The following is a 16,963-nucleotide window of genomic DNA, read 5'->3' on the forward strand; positions in this document are numbered from 1 at the left end:
TTTTGGATGGATCAAAATAAGCGCATGTCCATAGTCTAGAATATTTAAGGTCCACACGTTTTTGGGGAGTGAAGAACCTATGAATTTAAGGCTCTTCATATGGAGGAATTAACTGTTTGAATGAGGGAGGATACTCCTTGCAGTTTTCATCCAGATATCCATACATCAAGTTTCCCCGATTATCTGGGTGGACCGGGACAATGAGTAAGTGAACGAAGGATGCCATGGGCTGGTCAAAGGAGGCGAGATTCCAAAGCATTTTGGGTGGCCCGAAAAATAGGATCTTATGAAATTGTATTTAAAAAAAGAAAAAAAAAACTGCTTTCCTTTTTGGCTATCAAACATTATATGGCAATGGAGTCTTGGGAAGTGAGTTAAATGAATGTACACATGCCTATCGTATGTGTTTATCAGAGTTTCTCAGGTGGGAAAACGGGGGATAGTTAAAGTGATTGCCACAGGCAAAATTGCACCGCTGACAATGTTTGACTTGGTGTGTGGATTTGGATGATATTTTCCAAACAAAGTATGTCACTTGCCCTGCTGGCTGGACATTTTGGGAAAGATTAGTCAAAGAATGAGTTATTAAGGAAGCAAAACAAAAACAGTTTTTGGCTGCCCATAGGGAGAAAGTTAAAATGCTTGCGAAGCGCAAAAGGCACTGGATGGAATTCGACCAGATACGAACATCTTGGGCGCAAATCGTTGAATACATTTCTGGGGCGGGTCTGGGGTTATTCCATCCAGTAGTCGTTAAAATATTCGACAGAAAAGTGGATGCTCACTGCTTCCAAAATTAGTTCTCACATAACTGTAGTTAAATCTGGGTTAGCTGAAAATGAAAAGTGAAGAACAAAAAACTGTTTGAGCAAAAAGGAAGAAATTGCATGAGGTGGGGGAGGGGTAAAATAACATACTATTTGAAATGGGGGAGTCTGGGGTGATCTGGGGGCAAATGGAGTTGCAGTTCGAACGTTTCCACATAACCGCAGAAGTACTACGGGGAATCTCGCATGTTAACCCCGGCTGCAATGGAGACCCAATCGGGAATGAGACTGCATCACGCGAAACGAAGAGTGATATGGGGCGGTCAAGAGGGGGTTGTAACGAGGGAGAGCTGGGGGGGCAAAGCAACAGTGGAGTGTGGGGCCTACGTGAAGAGTGAAGACACTTGGTGAGTGCCTGTGAGGGCAGGCAGACATATATATATATATATATATATATATATATAATTTTTTTTTTTTCCAGAGTTTTTGTATGGCGGGAGAATACTGCGGTTGTCAGTAGTTCATTGCCGCTGCGTGTTTAGTTTGACATTGTCAGAGGAATACTGCAAAAAATCAAAGGGTTTAAAAAAGAAAATTGGCATCTACAGTGACCACATCTACTAAGCAGGGTGGTAATGGGTTTCTGTGACGCTTCTTATGACGAAAGGCAATGATTTGGTGGTACCCAAAGAAACCTATTGGTGCAATATGCACAGTTGTCCGTGGCCAATGGTTAGTGGACCCTAAGTACCTATTATTGGAACAGGTAAAGTGACCACAACTAAAGGATAGCTATGGCTAGTGGGCCCTAAACAAACCTATTGGTTCAACGTGCACAGTGGCCACGGCCGAAGACTGTGGCTAGTGGGCCCCAAGTAAACCTATTGGGGGAACGGGTACAGTGGCCATGGCTGAAGGTTATAGCTAGTGGACCCTAAAGAAACCTATTGTTGCCATGCCCGAAGGCCATGGCTAGGGGGCCCTAAAACATATTGATGCATCATGCCATTAGCCCCAGCCAAAGGCTATGGCTTTTAATAAACTTTGCTATAACAAAACCTTTGACATTCACTGAAAAAACTTTAGTTAAGGGACACTTAAGGTGATCAGGTGTAACGCAACAAAACCCTTGCAATTCAGCAGATGAGTGAAGTGATGATGATGATCTTAACTCAGTGTCCCCCTGCTGCAAAGCCCATGAGCACATGCATAACAGATGGGATTCATAATTACAGATTAAATTAGAGGCCAGCAAGATGGCTGAGAGTTGAGCGCCTGCTGCCGCGATATGTGTGATCTGCCAGTCGCAGGTTCCAATCCCGGGAAGGCCATCTCAGCTGTTTTATCTTTCGAAGTCGATAAAGGAGTACCCACTCTGGTTGGGTGTTTTTTTATGTATACATATACTATGTATAAGAGCTTCTGCGTAAGCGCTTTATAAATGTTAGATTCTAGCGGTTATCAATGGGGGGGATGCTGAGTTAAGACTATCATCACTACCCATATTCGACTGAATTTAAAGGGTTTTGGTAGAGCTTTTTCACATAACATGTTATACTGGAGATGACCACGGTTATAGTTGAAAACTGGCTTGGGAATGAAGTGCATCATGTGAAAATAACAGCAGTTATTTGCTGGCGTTAACTAATATCTGGTGTTTGTAGTACATTGTTAATATAAGCGTGATTATGTAAGGTTTTATTTTTTTAAAGTTACATTCGATTAATACATACATGGCATTTTACAGCTGCAGTGAGTGGGGAGGGGGGGGTTAATGGGTGTGGCCAAAGGATATGGGTACTGGAACTGAATGGGGCAATATGGAAAGTGGACACAGCCAAAGGCCTTGGCAACTGGCCATGGCTAGTTGGCCCAAAAGAAACCTAGTGGTGTGACCATAGCCGAAGGCCATGGTTAATGAGACCAGAAGAAAGCTGTTGGGGTAACATGCCACGGCTGAAGGCTGGGGCCATTATTCATGAGTGAAGGCCATGGCTAGTGAGTAAGAAAGGTAGTGTTTGAAAATATTTGGCCATGCCCAATGCCAGGCTAGTGTGCCCGAAAGACATGTATAGTGACCACGCCCCCTAATGTGTTCAAAAGAAACCTATTGGGTGAACAGGTACAGTGCACATGGCTAGTGGCCCATAATAAAAAAAAAACTAATGGCATAACAAAGCCCTTGAAATTCACTGAAAATACCTTAGTTAAGGTGCACAGATTTAATGCAGCAACACCCTTGAAATTCAGAGGATGTGTGAAGTCATGATGACAAGCTTAACTTGGTGCCTTCCTGTTGCAAAGCCCATGAGCATACATATGATTCACAATGACCTACACAGTGGCATTATGGGGGACATCAACTGGGCGACGCCGAAAGAAGCTGGTCATGACTTCCACATCTGCTGAATTTTAAGGATTTTGTTGCTTTAAAGCTGTGCAACTTAATTAAGGTTTGTGTGGCAGCTTAAGGGGGTCGAGTGACTTTTTATGCCTGGCTAGTTGGTAGCTTGCATCTTGGTTTTAACCCCCCCTATATTGTGAGTATGTAACAATAAGTGAGGCCAAGCAATGGGAACCCTAACAAACCTGTTTGGCTCTGTCAGACAGACACACAAAGGGCGAGGAGGGAGCACAGAGACTAAGCAGTTCATCAGGCTCTCCCGTTCTATTGTCTTGAAGACAGCAGAGAGATCCAAGTTAATTCGACACTTGTTGGCAGGCACCACTGCGCTTAACATCAGGGCCCTGCAAGTTACCCAAAATAATGCGGTCCAAGCAACTTTGTCTCTCTCATCACGCACATGTTTCTGTTTCTAGGAAAGCTCTGCACTGGTTTCCTATCAAGCAAAGGATTACTCACACAATCTTGACAGTGGCTTTTAAATGCCTCTCTCCTTCATGCCCGGTTTGTCAGATCGTGTCAGATCTCCACACTAGGAGCCTTCGTTCCTCCATAGCGTCTACTTTTCTCCAAACTAGATTCAAACTGCCCCACCTTGGTGGGACCAGTTTTGACGTTCATGCACCTCTTCTATGGAATTCCCTCCCTGCCTCTATGCGTCTAGCCAGCTATTTCATTTCCTTCAAGAAACAACTAAAACACATCTCTTCAACCTTAGCCCAGATTAATTTAATCCTTTTCTACCACGGACTACCCTGATATGACGCTTCTTATGCTTTTTGTTGTCTTCTTATGTTCTTTGTACGCTCTGAGCCCTGTGGTGCTCTATAATTAAATAAATAAGAGTCTGATAAAAATGCCTTTTTCCCCTCATCTGCAGCGGTCAACCCATTGTCCCAGTGCATCAGAATGACTGTCTGTTCAATTGCCTGTCCAAAATTCTGATTGTGTGGTCAAGTAAGGGCTGGTCTAGAGTAAAGGATTGAAATTTGCAGGTGGCAAATATTTCAAGCAGCGTAGGAAACTTGAAGACTGGGAATTACACGATTGATATTTGGGAGTCCTCGTGAGCTTTTCTACGTTTTTGTGCTTGTATGTTCTACTTTTGGTCAGTTGAGCCTGTGTGCTCTTTCGCTCTTTTGACCAACATGTGGGGATCCGTTTGTCTGTGTCTTTCAACTCCCCTCAAGGGCAAGAATCGTCGAAGTTTCATTTAAGATTACAGCCCTTGAGCCAACACTGCTCGCCAGATCATGTCAGAGGAGAAGAAAGAGGGAGGCTCCCTCTTCAAGCTCTGCTCCAGCTGTGGATTGAGCAACGTGTTTGTAAAGGACAAACCCCTCCAGTGCCTCTGTCTCCATCCCGACAACAGGAAAGCAGATTGTGAAAATCTGCCGTGGTTTTTCCAAGCGACCGTCGTATCATCGCAGTAGGTTGGTGGCGTGGCTCAACCTCAAGACCTCTACCCGTGTGGCAAGCAAGGTCATGACTCACCCAGGACCGGCCGGTCTGAAGAGCAGGCGTCTAAGTCCTTTGAGGGCGCTCCATCCGTGGGGACACTAGAAAACGGCAAGCACCACAGCTCAGTTCCCGGCAGGATTGCTGCGCAAGCGGGACCCGTGACTGACTGGGTGCGCTCATCTTCACCATCTACCTCCAGCTCCTCCTCGAAGAGGAAATCGGCAAACCCAGGTAAGCCGCATGGAAAGGTGCCCGACAGGCCCCTGAAGACACAGGCGGCCCAGGTGAAGTCGTTCTTGACGCTGGAGCTGGTGGCGGCTGCCCTCTTGAAGGCAAGAGGGGCTGACCGAGTCCAGGGGGCCCCAGCAGTGCCCAGAGTATCTCTGCCGCCGAGGTGGGAGGCATCGGCTAAGCCAGTGGACAAAATGCCGGAGGAGAGGAGGTCTCAACCGTGCTCGAGGACACAGATATTTCTTCCTCTGATGAGGACATGGTGTCCGTTCATGCAGTCCCTGAGAAGGAAGCGCTGAGGGGGATGACGATGATGCTGGGCCCAGTAAGGACGTTTGGGACGAAGGCCTGATGTTGATGAGAAACCCAGCCTCGGCCCCGGCGAAGAGGGAAGAGAATAGGCTGGAGATAAAGTGCTGTAGTCTGCAACCAAGTGCCTACGTTCACAGCCTTCTCCGGACTCTGGTCTCGGTGGCAGCAAGAAAGAACTCTACATCTTCAGCCTCCGTTCCTCTGGACGGTGAAGGGAAGAAGTTAGATGCCACGGGTAGGAAATCTATTCGGCAGCTACGACAGTCCAGGAAGCTAACGCGCTTGCAAACCTGGCCAGATACCACAGGGAGCTGTGGTATATAAGAGGGCCCTGCCGCTGGATTTCCTGCCTGATGACAAGCGGGTCGAGGTGCTGGAGTTCCTCCAGGAGGGTGAGGGGGCATCGGACCATACCATCACTGTGACACGGGTGACAGATGGGGAACGGTGTCTGCCTCTGTCGTCGTGGCTGGTTGAAAACCATCCAACTTCCGTCAGGAGGTCCGGACGAGGGTGCTGGACATGCCCTTGATGGAGCCAACCTCATGAATCGTTGCAGGCCGATGCACAGACGGCCCGTGCCCTGGGCACGTTTCAGCACCGCCTTTCTTCCTTTCGTGCCTCAGTAGGGAAATCCGGCAGATCTTCGAAGGGCTTTGACGGGGGATCCTTTTTGTACCACCAGCCCTCTAGGTACACGACCCAGGAGGCATACATGGGCCGTTACAAGGCTTTCGGTGGAGGTGACCAATGTCTCTCCCAAGGCGGCATGAAGGCCCTGAAGCAAGATTGAACTGGCCAGGACGTCGGGCCACCACCCATGCACCCAGATAGAAGGCCGGCTGGCGGGCTTCTTCAGCGAGTGGGAAAAGATCTCTACTGACTGATGGGTGCTGGACGCTCTCGCCCACGGACACACTCGGAATTCCAGCGAGTGTCCTCTGTCGCCGGTGGCCCAACAGGAGCAGCACATCCTCGGCTCTGCAGGAAGTATGGGCCATGATAGAGCTGGATCCAGTGCTCCGGAGTCTACTCAAGATTCTTCTTGGTAAAGAAGACGACCGGGAGTTGGAGGCCCATTCTAGATCTGCGGCACCTCAACAAATCCTCAAGTCCCAGAAATTCAGGATGGTCGCGTTGCAGTACCTGCTCGGCCAACTTAAGGAAGGGGACTTCTGATGTCGCTTAATCTGGAGGACACTTAATTCCATGTCCCCATTCACGAAAAACATCGGAAATGTCAATGTCAATACAAGGCCCTCTCTTTTGGGCTTAAGTCGGCGCCCAGGGTGTTTACAAAGTGTTACGAAGTGCCTGGCACCGGTGGTGGCCCAACTGCGTCTACAGGGGATACACATGTACCCATACCTCGACGACTGGCTCAGCCGGGCCAGGTCAAGGGAACAGGCCGTCCGGCTGCTTTCAGATATGGTGTTCTCCGTCAACTATCCAAAAGTCCTTCTTGATACCATCGCAGAACGCACGGGGTGCCAGACTCAACAGTCTCTAGCATGAAAGGGGACTGAGCCCGAATTTTGGCATCAATTAAAGGAGATTCTGAAAGAAGACGCCAACGTAGTGTCGAAATTCCGCCTTCAGAGTCTCGTTGGATCAGCTCAGCTTCTCCATCGAGGAACTACAGAGCAGACCAAACAAAACAAGGTTAAGCGGAATCTGCGGGAAACTGAATGGAATTTAACTTGCGACGAGGCAAATCAATATAAAATGTTTCGGAACGTAGCAAACAAAACCAGAGCCTTATGAAATATTCCAGCATATTTATTTAAGGGGTTTGCCAGACCCGTACTGCAGGTCTCAATTCATGAGGATCCAACTAAATCTGTACAAAACAAAAAAAGGTTCTCTGAGAAATGGGACTGGGACAAGAAATGTAACCTGCAGATTTTGCTACATAGAAGGATTGCTGGAAAACCTGCAACATATACTTGCGATTTGTACAGCTTTAACCGCTGCAAGGACGAGAGCATTTGCGCAATTCTTGGGTGACGCCTCAACCCCATCAGCGGACGAATGGTGGACACTGCTGCTGAGAGTGTAGAAGACCTCCCTGGTGATTGCAACAGTTACATTCCTAAAAGAATGTTTTTTAAAAAAAGACAATACATTTGGTAACTCAGTGATAAAATGCTGAACGGGAGTTAAATAACCAGGATGAAGACTAGTGTAACGTTTTTCTAAGTATTAATACACTATAATGCAATTAAAAAAAGGGACTGAATGCCGCGATTCGTCACAGAAGGCAGATTGGAGGACTTCCTGGAGAGCTGTACAGCCAGCCAGGATGAAGGTCTTGCTGCTTAGCTTTTGATCGTTGGGACACTAGCGGTTTAACGTGGTGTGAACTTGAATTTATATTGACTTTAATCTATGGGAAGCTTAGTGAATCCTTCCAAAGGACCCATAACTAAGGTGGTTGCGTGTTTGGGGGAATCACTGTTGTCACTAAGGTGGTTGATTATTGGGGATCACTGCTCCTGAGGTACGATATGACCTTACTGCTATTATGGTGTAAAACATTCCTCAGGAAAAAACTCTACCCCTTCAACGTGCTGATTGCTGACCCAGTTCTCTGTTTGGCTCTTGCCTGCCTTGGCGCCAGCCGAGATTTAGCCATGAAACTACTCCTCCTTCATACCTAGAGTCCCGTGGTCTAGACCTCCACAGCGTGGCAGAGGAGACCACTTTCTCACCTTACCACACAGCCGGAGGGCAAGAAACTGGACAAGCCTCTGGGTTATAATTTGTGCTTGTTACACCCTCCCATTGAGGGCTGTTAATACCTCTTGTAGGCTAGCCATGTGTGTCTACTCGCTAATCCCTGAAATGAAGGTTGTTTTCTCCTGCTTGGTGGAGAGTGGTAAGGTGTCTGCTTGACCAAATGTGCAGTCTGGTTTGAATACAACAGATTGTGTGACCCACTCAAGTACACTCTTGGATGGAAAAATCTGGGTTTCTACCTGATGTGAAGACTAAACCTCTCCATGTGCCCTTTGACGGGGCACTCTTTTTGGTTCAATGGCAGTTACTTGAGGTCTAAAGCGTCTAAAACCAGGTCAAAGTCCCTTGAACTATAGCAGTTTTCTGCTTCCTTCATTTCGTCCAGTTAACATGCTTGCTCATGGTGGTACGTGTCGGATGTTTGCCGGCCAGCAACAGAGGAGTTTCACGGGACAGTATTTCGTCCCCTACCCCTTGTCTAAAATCCTCTTAATTTAGACTCTGCCCATGTTTCACTTCAAGGGCTAGGTCTCCCCGTCTGTCCCGGAGTGGATCAATGCCTCTTGAGGCTGTGGCCTTTCAAGTCATTTCATATGGCTACTTTCCCTTGCCCCCCCCCCCCCCCCCCTCTCCACCTACCTACATCCCCTGGTCGAACCACTGCCTAACTTGTACATGGATGAGTTCATGATGGTCATCCTTGTTCAGGTTTGGTTGGGTGGCGCAGTTAATGTAAGAATTGCCGTGCATAGATCTCGCATTCATTGTCAAAATACTAATGGACTATTATCCAAAAAATTTCTTTGGAGAAAGCCCACACTGTCATCAGTTTTCAATGAGCGATTGTAGACTCATTACTTAAGTCATAAAACTTGGCGAAACACATACTGTACAGAGAACATGTTTGGATGCACAGGATGGACAGCCATTCACACGGTTTAAATGAAGAATTTGACTGGTCAGTGTTCACGTGAATCGTATTTGAATTTAGACATAACATTATGTGGTTATGCCTATACTGATCACATGATTCGAAAACATTTTTGGGCTACTAAAAATTAAATTAAAAATATTTTTGGAACCTGAAAAATACATTCATCAAGATGAGCTGTTCTACTCTTTACTGACACATACTTTTTCTTTGCCCCTTGCAACATACTAATGTGTCCACATGAAAGCTGGTTGTGGCACTTTAATTTAAAATAATATTCAACTTTGTATCCATTTGGATAAAGCGCACTGCCATAAAAATCAAAATACACATACAAATCGCAGTAAAAAATGACATAACTTATAAATATCAAAATCCCACCTGGATGTGTTCATTCCAAAAATCAGCCTAAAAGATCCAGTGAATATAGTTACTCTTTTAAAAATTCTGATCTTCGCCACCATGCTCTTACAATATATTTTGATGCAGCAAAAACAATTCAAACCATTATCGGAGTTTCTAGCAACCTTGGTTTCAGAAGGGTCCTTATGTCAAATACAAGGAGCAGACAAGAAGGAAATGGATTCAGCCCTTTCCGGGCAATATGGGAATTTTATCTGAAACATTCGAGGTCCAAGTATTACGAACTGTAGCCGCAGGGAGAATACTAAATCTGAACTTTAGGTTCAGTGGTCATAACGATGGCTGTCTCATCAAGTCCAGTTTCAGAACTCGTGTTCATGTTTCTTTAGTAAATCCTTAGAGCCGCAGACACATCCTCTACTAAAGATCTCTGAATCTATTTTCTGCCAATACCTTGCCTTTATTGTTTGCTTGTCTATATAACAATTGGATTATGCTCCAGATCAGAAAAGCCAAGTGACTGTAGCCAGGTTTTGATGAACGGAAACCCATTACAGGGATGAACTCCCAGGTTGACTCGGGAGATCGCCAGCGGCATCTCTAAACTTTTGGAGACTCACTGTCCCACAATCTAATCCATTATAAAACTGGCATAATGGCAACCAATTCCTTAATCTTCGAGCTCCTCATGTACAGAAATGTTAGAAGTACCTGCGGGGAGTCCAAGGTTTTTCTTGAGGTACCCATTCTCCACTTTTCCAAGATTTTACAATTTTGAGTGTACCCATAATCCTGCACCGTATATGGCAGCTTGCCTCGCCTGGGCTTTATAAACATGCATGAGTTGTCTAACCACTGTCTCTCTGTTAGGCAGAGTTTGTATGCAGTACCCTTTGGGACCACTACACACAACTAGGACTACAGGTGTAAGCAAACCAACCTTTGGTATAAGTCTGTACTACAGTTTTGGTAGCGTTGCTGAGCAGCCAGGCTTATCTCAAGAGGGGAATGTGACCTGTAATATGTTAGAGGTCTACAATCACAAGTATTCAAATAAACTTACACCCAAGGTTTCTTGGTAAAACACTTATTAATTTATTTCAGTGTCAGTTATAAAGCATTCACTAGAAGGAGGCAATCTATATTACACAATAATGTACTTTCCACTGTATGTTTCAGAGGCATTTAAACTACTTTGAAGGAGGAGCAAAATGGCATTCAGGGTACTTTGAAGTAGGAGCAAAAAGGCATAGGTTAATAAAAGATGAGTTACTCTTAGACAGTGCAAATACTTTGAGTTCACCAGAGGAGTTAATTCAATGCAATAGGTCAGGGCAAAGTTACTGAGCTAAAGTCTTGTATAGGATAAAGCAGTTCTTGTCGAAAAGTCTTTGCCAAAGTTCCCAAGTAGTTTGTAAAAGAAATAGTCATATGTTGGGTCACAAGCTGATTATGCCTGCAAGTTGTGAGTTTCAAGCACTTTCACCGCGAGAGGTAAGTACTCTGTCTCGTTTCACAGTACCTTTTCAAATGAAGAAAAAGATGTAGCTGGAGACTTCTGTTCCTGGCAGTTCCTGCAGATCTCGCTGTGCCTGAGCCTCAGGTTTGGGAGCAAGAGGGAGGACGTTTGGGGACTCGTGCACTGCACGGGATTGGTCACAAAGCTGGAAAATCTTCGATTCCGGTAGCTGTAGTAAAGCACACACATCGGTGTCCCTCTCCCTGATTATTCAATTTCCTGCAGCACTCCGAGGAAAATACAACCAGCTCCGAGAATGGTATTCTGGTGGCTTTGTAGAGGTGATTGGTCCAAATAACTCAAAGGGAGAATTCTTGCAGTGCTTCTGTTGAGATGAACTTAGCGATTCGGACCTGCAGCAGGGCTTCACCGGGCAAACCAATGGTCCAGGAGTTGCAGCAGCCGTCCTCTTGAAGCTCGTCTTCAGTTCTTTGGTTCTAGTGGTCGACTCTGCCGACCAAGCCAAGAGACTCACCTTTTTATTCAGTTCTCTCTCATTCATTTTAGCCTAGCTGTCACTCACCCAGCACGGTGGCGGTTCTTGCCAGACAGCCAGCCAATCATGCCAGAGTGCATTCAGGTCTCCTAGGAGACTAAGCACAGGGAGCTTTGGGCACCTCCCTCACTTCCTGCCCACCCCAGACACTGGCGGCAGAGGCGGTCTTCAGTCCTGAAGCCCGCCAAAAGCGAAGTAACCAAGGGACCAGACATTGTTTGGCGCGCAGAGACAAACTCTAGAAGGACCATTCCAAAAAGAAATGGTGGAAAAAAGACCGGGACCTGTTTTAAACAAAGGGAGCTGAGACGCCATCTTGAAAAACATGGCTCCCGCGATTTAACGCTACCGGTGTTCGGGAAAACCATTGTAGTTCATTGTAAAACCACTGCCAACAGCCATTTCGAAAGGAAAGGGTGTGAGTTTTTAGACAAGGGGGGATACTAGATAACCCCTCCAGCACTCTATATTAAGATAGGGCGTGCTGGGTCTAGGAATTTAAAAAGACTAGTAAAGTCAATTTCACTTCATTTACTTACTCTGGGAAGCTGTAGTTTATCCCAGAGATGGTATTTAAACCTTGGGAAAGCCTGAAAATGTTTCCCTGTGCCACTGCACTGAGGGTGCTGTGCGACACATGAAAAGATGATGCCTATGGAGTTGTCTAAAACTCCATAACTAAAGAAAACACATTCAAAATACATGAGTGGGGAAAAAAAGGCTCACACTCTCTCTAGGTAAACAAATCAAATCCAGCAAAGTTGCTGGGGGTCTCTAAGGTGAAGGGAATTGGCACATTTATGAGAATTCTTCCGACACTCTACAAGAAACTTGTGTAATGGCTCCACAGTGTCTAAGCAGGGTATTTTGTGCATGTGCAAGCTGTTTTACCAGGTGCAAGCAGTGACAAATCAAACACCAAGATAATCATAGTGGTTCACATGTTCTAACAACTTGCCATTTACGACTACAGAGCATCTCTTTTTATTCTTTCTCTTGGCAGAAATCATGGTTTTAATTTTCTCCGTTTATGGCCAAACCCATATCTTAACAGAAATCTGCGTTTCTGCTCTCAAACCAGGTTTGGAAGAGCAGAATTGCATCCTCTGCAAAAAGAAAGTCTTTTTTTTTTTTTTCTTCTTAAACAGGGGCGTTCTTGGGCATATTCACAAGTCTATGTATTAGGCCATTAATATACAATAAGAAAGTGCAGAGGCCAGCACGCAACCCTAACGTACTGCGTTTAGTACTCGAATGAGGGTCGTAATTTCTCTTCTCGAGCCACATTTTGACTGCTTCATCGTTTTCATAGAGCGGTAAAATAACAGCCAATAATTTGTTCAGGATGCCCTCTTCTAAGAATTTCCCAGAGTGTGGCACGCAGTACCGTGTCATATGCAGTACACGTCCACAAGAGTGCTCAACCTATTTATTTAAAACTGGTTTCAACTTATAACGCTGGTTCACAGTGCGTATGCCGTCCCTACAACCTGCTTGCTGGTGATCAATTACACTCCTTCATTCTACTTTGGATTTTTGCGAATAGCTTTCCTGAAGAGTCCAGAAGTGAGAGGCTGCTAGTTACACAGGCCTTCACGTACTACATCGGGCATCACGCACGTCCTCATGAACGTATGAATTTTGGCTTGTGGGCATGTTACTGCCTTTTATGGGATGATGTTCGTATGTGCCCTCCAACACGACAGGCATTTAAACGAACACAGTGACCAGGGCTGTTTGGAAGCTCACACATGGAATAACGGCGCCACACTAACACAGAAAAGTGTAATCAGTACGTATTCCAGACTTCTAAACTTATAGGGACTTGCGATCTAGGAGAAATTATTAAAATGAGTCCACTGTACTGTGTGACTGGGCGCTGAGATGCGTGTGTATTTAAATAAGCGACTGAAATGCAGGTATGGGACAAAGCTGCTTACATTGTAGCTCAAGGTGTCGCTACAGCATAAAGCACTTGCATTCGTCTTTCTTCACTACATACACATACTTGTGTCCTACAGATAAAATTTCAGTTGTCACGGGACTAAGCTACTTGGAGCATAGCAACTCCATCAGTAGAAGTAGGAGAGTGAGCCCGTGGTTTTTTTGCAGAACAATACAATGAATGAAGTAAACTGGGACTTCACTAATGTGTGTTTTGTTTTTCCTTTCCCAAATGGATGTTTTGCATTAGTAATGATTCTTTTCGACAAATTATCAACTTGAGAGCAACTTGCAAGCATAACGTGCTTCTCCTCATTCAGGCAACATTTATTGTTGTAAAGAACAAAGTTGGTACCCATATGATACTTACTCACCCCTTGTGTCTATAAGGATTAGGCACTGATTGTTGGCTGTGATGAAGGCTTTTCGATAGCTTTGTCGATAGCTTTTGCTGAAACCTCTTCATTACAGTCACATCGACATGTGGTCATTGAATGACCAGAAATGTTAGTGAAGACCATAGACCAAGGGAGGAACCTTTTAGTTTGATATAAATTAATTTATAATCCATTCATGCTGTGATTTTTGAGATGTGATTAGGTATATTTTTTTTGTTTGGTTCAAATTACTTTATGATCAATTCCTGCTGTCATTTTTGAGTTGTGGCTTACGAAACTAATGACATTTTTATATTTTATATGTAATGTTTGTCTTTGTGGAATACTAAAATGGTCTTTGTGAATAGACTGTTTAATTTATCTTGATTTGATGAAACATTTATTGTCCGTCTTGTATGTTCTGGTGTTTGAATAAAAAGGCATTACGGTTGCCTGAAAAATGAAATAAGAATCGCCTTTGAACACACCCAGTTGGATCATTTCGCCTTTAGATTCTGGTTTGGTTTGTGTCCCTGGAGCGTCAGGATGCCTGCTTTCATGTGCCAATCCATCTCAACCTCAGACTATCAATGTTTTTTGGCTGCAAATGTCCACTATCCATTTGCCGTACTGCCCTTTTGTCCTCTTCAATCGTCTTGCCCCCAAGCTATTCACCAAACTGTTAGCTGTGGTGGGCATGGTGCCCCGCATTTTGCTACTTGGATGACTGGATCATTTAAGCATCCGTTCTCAAGCTTGTATTAGTCCACTGGTCTCATTCTGTGGTTTATGGCTTGTTCCCAGGAGGTCATAATCCCTTTTTCAAGATGCTATGGCCGGAATGGTAATATACACTCCAAGCTGTTTAATGAGGCAAAAATGTGGGTTCTCTCCCTTGCTGGAAGATTAGTGGTGACAATCACCGATCAGAAACAGTAATCCTTGTAACAGTTAAGCAGTAGTAACCAACACACCTAATGGATGAAAGCTGACCAGCAGCAAAGCCTTCTTTTTGAGAAGTTTTCTTGAGTCTGTCTATAGAGAAGGCTCCCGCCCGACGCAATTGATGAAATGGTGGACGGAACTGCACAACCGGTCCAATACCAAGTCTGTACAGGGCCTGCCACTTTGACTCCTTAGCCGTTGCATATTTGTTAGTGGGCCGTACAGCCTGCACAGGGTACATAACACTCTTCTGGAAGAAGATGCATTGAAGCAAGAGATGCTACCAAAGGGAAATCCAAAATCCAGTCCACAATCCATGCCTGGTCATATCAGCAGAGTAGACCTCGGGAAGACGAAAGGAAAAATCTGAATCTAAAAACACCTGTTTGTGAAGCGTTGCTCAGATCGACCAGTCCAGACGGAGAACAAAATCGCCAGAATCTGAGGTACATGGAACAAGGTCCATACTGCTTGTAGGAAAATGTATTGAGAAGCGGTTGACTGCGTTCCTCCTCCTCCTTAATTTCGTGTTTGCCAGGGCCCTTCCTAATAAACTCCACGAGTATAGAATGGCTGTTTGCATCCAGCACTGCTGGCCATTGATGCACAGGGCTCCAGCGATCTGAGACAACTTAATCTGCTATACAGTTTAGGTTTTTCAAAGTCTCGGATGGCATCCTCGGACACCTTGCTTTGTTGCTGTGTTTCTGGGCACATACTTGGGCATGGCCTTTTCTCTTGGAGACATTATCAACATCATGCATATTGTCCAGGTTATCCAATCCTAGAGCAAGTTTACGGCCTTTTGCTTTCTTCTCCTTCTGGGTCTCAATGCCTCCTGCCTCTTGCTGGCACTAGAGGGCCAGTTCCACCAGTGGCTACTATTTTGATGGTCTCATTTCAGGGCATCATGACAGACTGTTTACAGGTCTGTGTCAGTGTCTCCTCTTGGCGGACTGCACAGACTACTTGCTAAAGGGAGATCCTCTATGGCAACCTTCGCTGGTCATGGGGCCTGGCTTGATAAACTGGATAATTCAACAGTGGCCTATAGTGTTTCATGAAGGCGAGATGGCTCGACAACATTCTGCAACTGCAGTCCTTCAGGATATCCCTGGTTGCTTTCTTCATCTGCAAAAAGGCAAGTCTGTCCTGATTCTGTCTGACCAAACTCTGGCCGTGCATTACCTCAACAGGAAAGGTGCTGTATGTTCGTTGCCTCTCTGCACGGAAGCAATGCAAGTGTGCTTCTGGGCTCGGGAGAGGAACTTCTTTTACTTGGCGGCACATTGGTTACAGGGCGGAGAACTTTGTTGGTACTTGGTAGTGGGGGTTCTCTGTCTGGAAGATTTGGAATGGATCTTCTCCCTTTGGGGGCAGTGGGCACTCAAGTGTAACTTTCTGCCTGTAGTACCAACGGAAAGTGTGATTAATAATCGTGCTTCATGGAATGTCTACCTACAGAGGACATCTGGGATGCATTTCTTGTAGGGTGGAACTTGGGCTTTCTCTATGCATTCCCTCCGATTCCTGTTCTCCTCCAATTCCTTGGTAGACAGTGAAGGTACTAGATTCCCTTTGATCTCTCTAAACTTGGCTTGAAGGAGGTTGTAGCCAGAACGTCTAGGTATGCTGGCCTGCCTCCTAGCAGAGAGTGGAACTGCTCTCCAAGTTGGAGGACAGAAATGTCCATCCTGAGCAGTCGGTCTTCCTACTTGGTTGCTGAACGTCTGTGGTAAAATGAGTGTGTCCTGTCCGGGGTACCGGTTGAGGTCCTGCATATGCTTCTTTCAGCTTGGAGGCTGCATACCATGTCTATCTGTGCTGCAAGTGGCGTAAGGTCTGTGCTTGGTGCCATGGAAAGGGTCTGACCTCTAACCTTCTGCAGATCTTCTTGGAAGGTACTCTGAAGCTCTTTAGCCTTCTCAGCATCCCAAACAATGTATTCTTTGTTTCCACCTTACCCTGAGTTTTGCAGGCTGCAGATGCCTGCCTTTGCTCCACCGGGGAGACATTGATTCTTTAAGGAGTCTCCTTCTCTTTTCCATGTCTGGTGCCAAGTCTGGCAATAGATGGATCCTCTTCTCTTGATGTTCCAGGTGCCCCCTCTTTAGAAGCTTTCAAAATTCTTTCTTTGTCAGAAAGTTTAACAATAAGCATTGATCTCATTACAGGATCACACTATATATCAAGTTTGCGTTACTTCTATATCACTTGTCTATGTATACTGGGTCTTCAGTGTCCAAGCCTGCTGTCACGACCCACATCCAAAGAACCCTCTGGCAAGCCCATGGGCCAGGAGAGGTCTGGGCTCGGGTCTCTAATAAGCCTTGGCATCCACTTCTTAGGCCCTCTTGGAGCCCGTCCTGGCGCCTATGGCGCCAGGCTCATACACAGTGAAAAGACCTGTGCTTAGGAACGACTACTTTATTTTGAAGCTGCCAACCAAGATGGAGGCATCCACATAGCTTGGC

General features: G+C 45.5%; 1 protein-coding gene across 1 annotated transcript in view; it reads left to right on the plus strand.

The window, feature by feature from the left end:
* ATP6V0B (ATPase H+ transporting V0 subunit b) overlaps window positions 1-16,963 on the plus strand; it is a 317,011-nt gene that overhangs the window by 23,030 nt on the left and 277,018 nt on the right. The window lies entirely within an intron of this gene.

This window comes from Ambystoma mexicanum, chromosome 1q, assembly GCF_040938575.1.
Source record: "Ambystoma mexicanum isolate Mex_15411 chromosome 1q, UKY_AmexF1_1, whole genome shotgun sequence".
NCBI lineage: Eukaryota > Metazoa > Chordata > Amphibia > Caudata > Ambystomatidae > Ambystoma > Ambystoma mexicanum.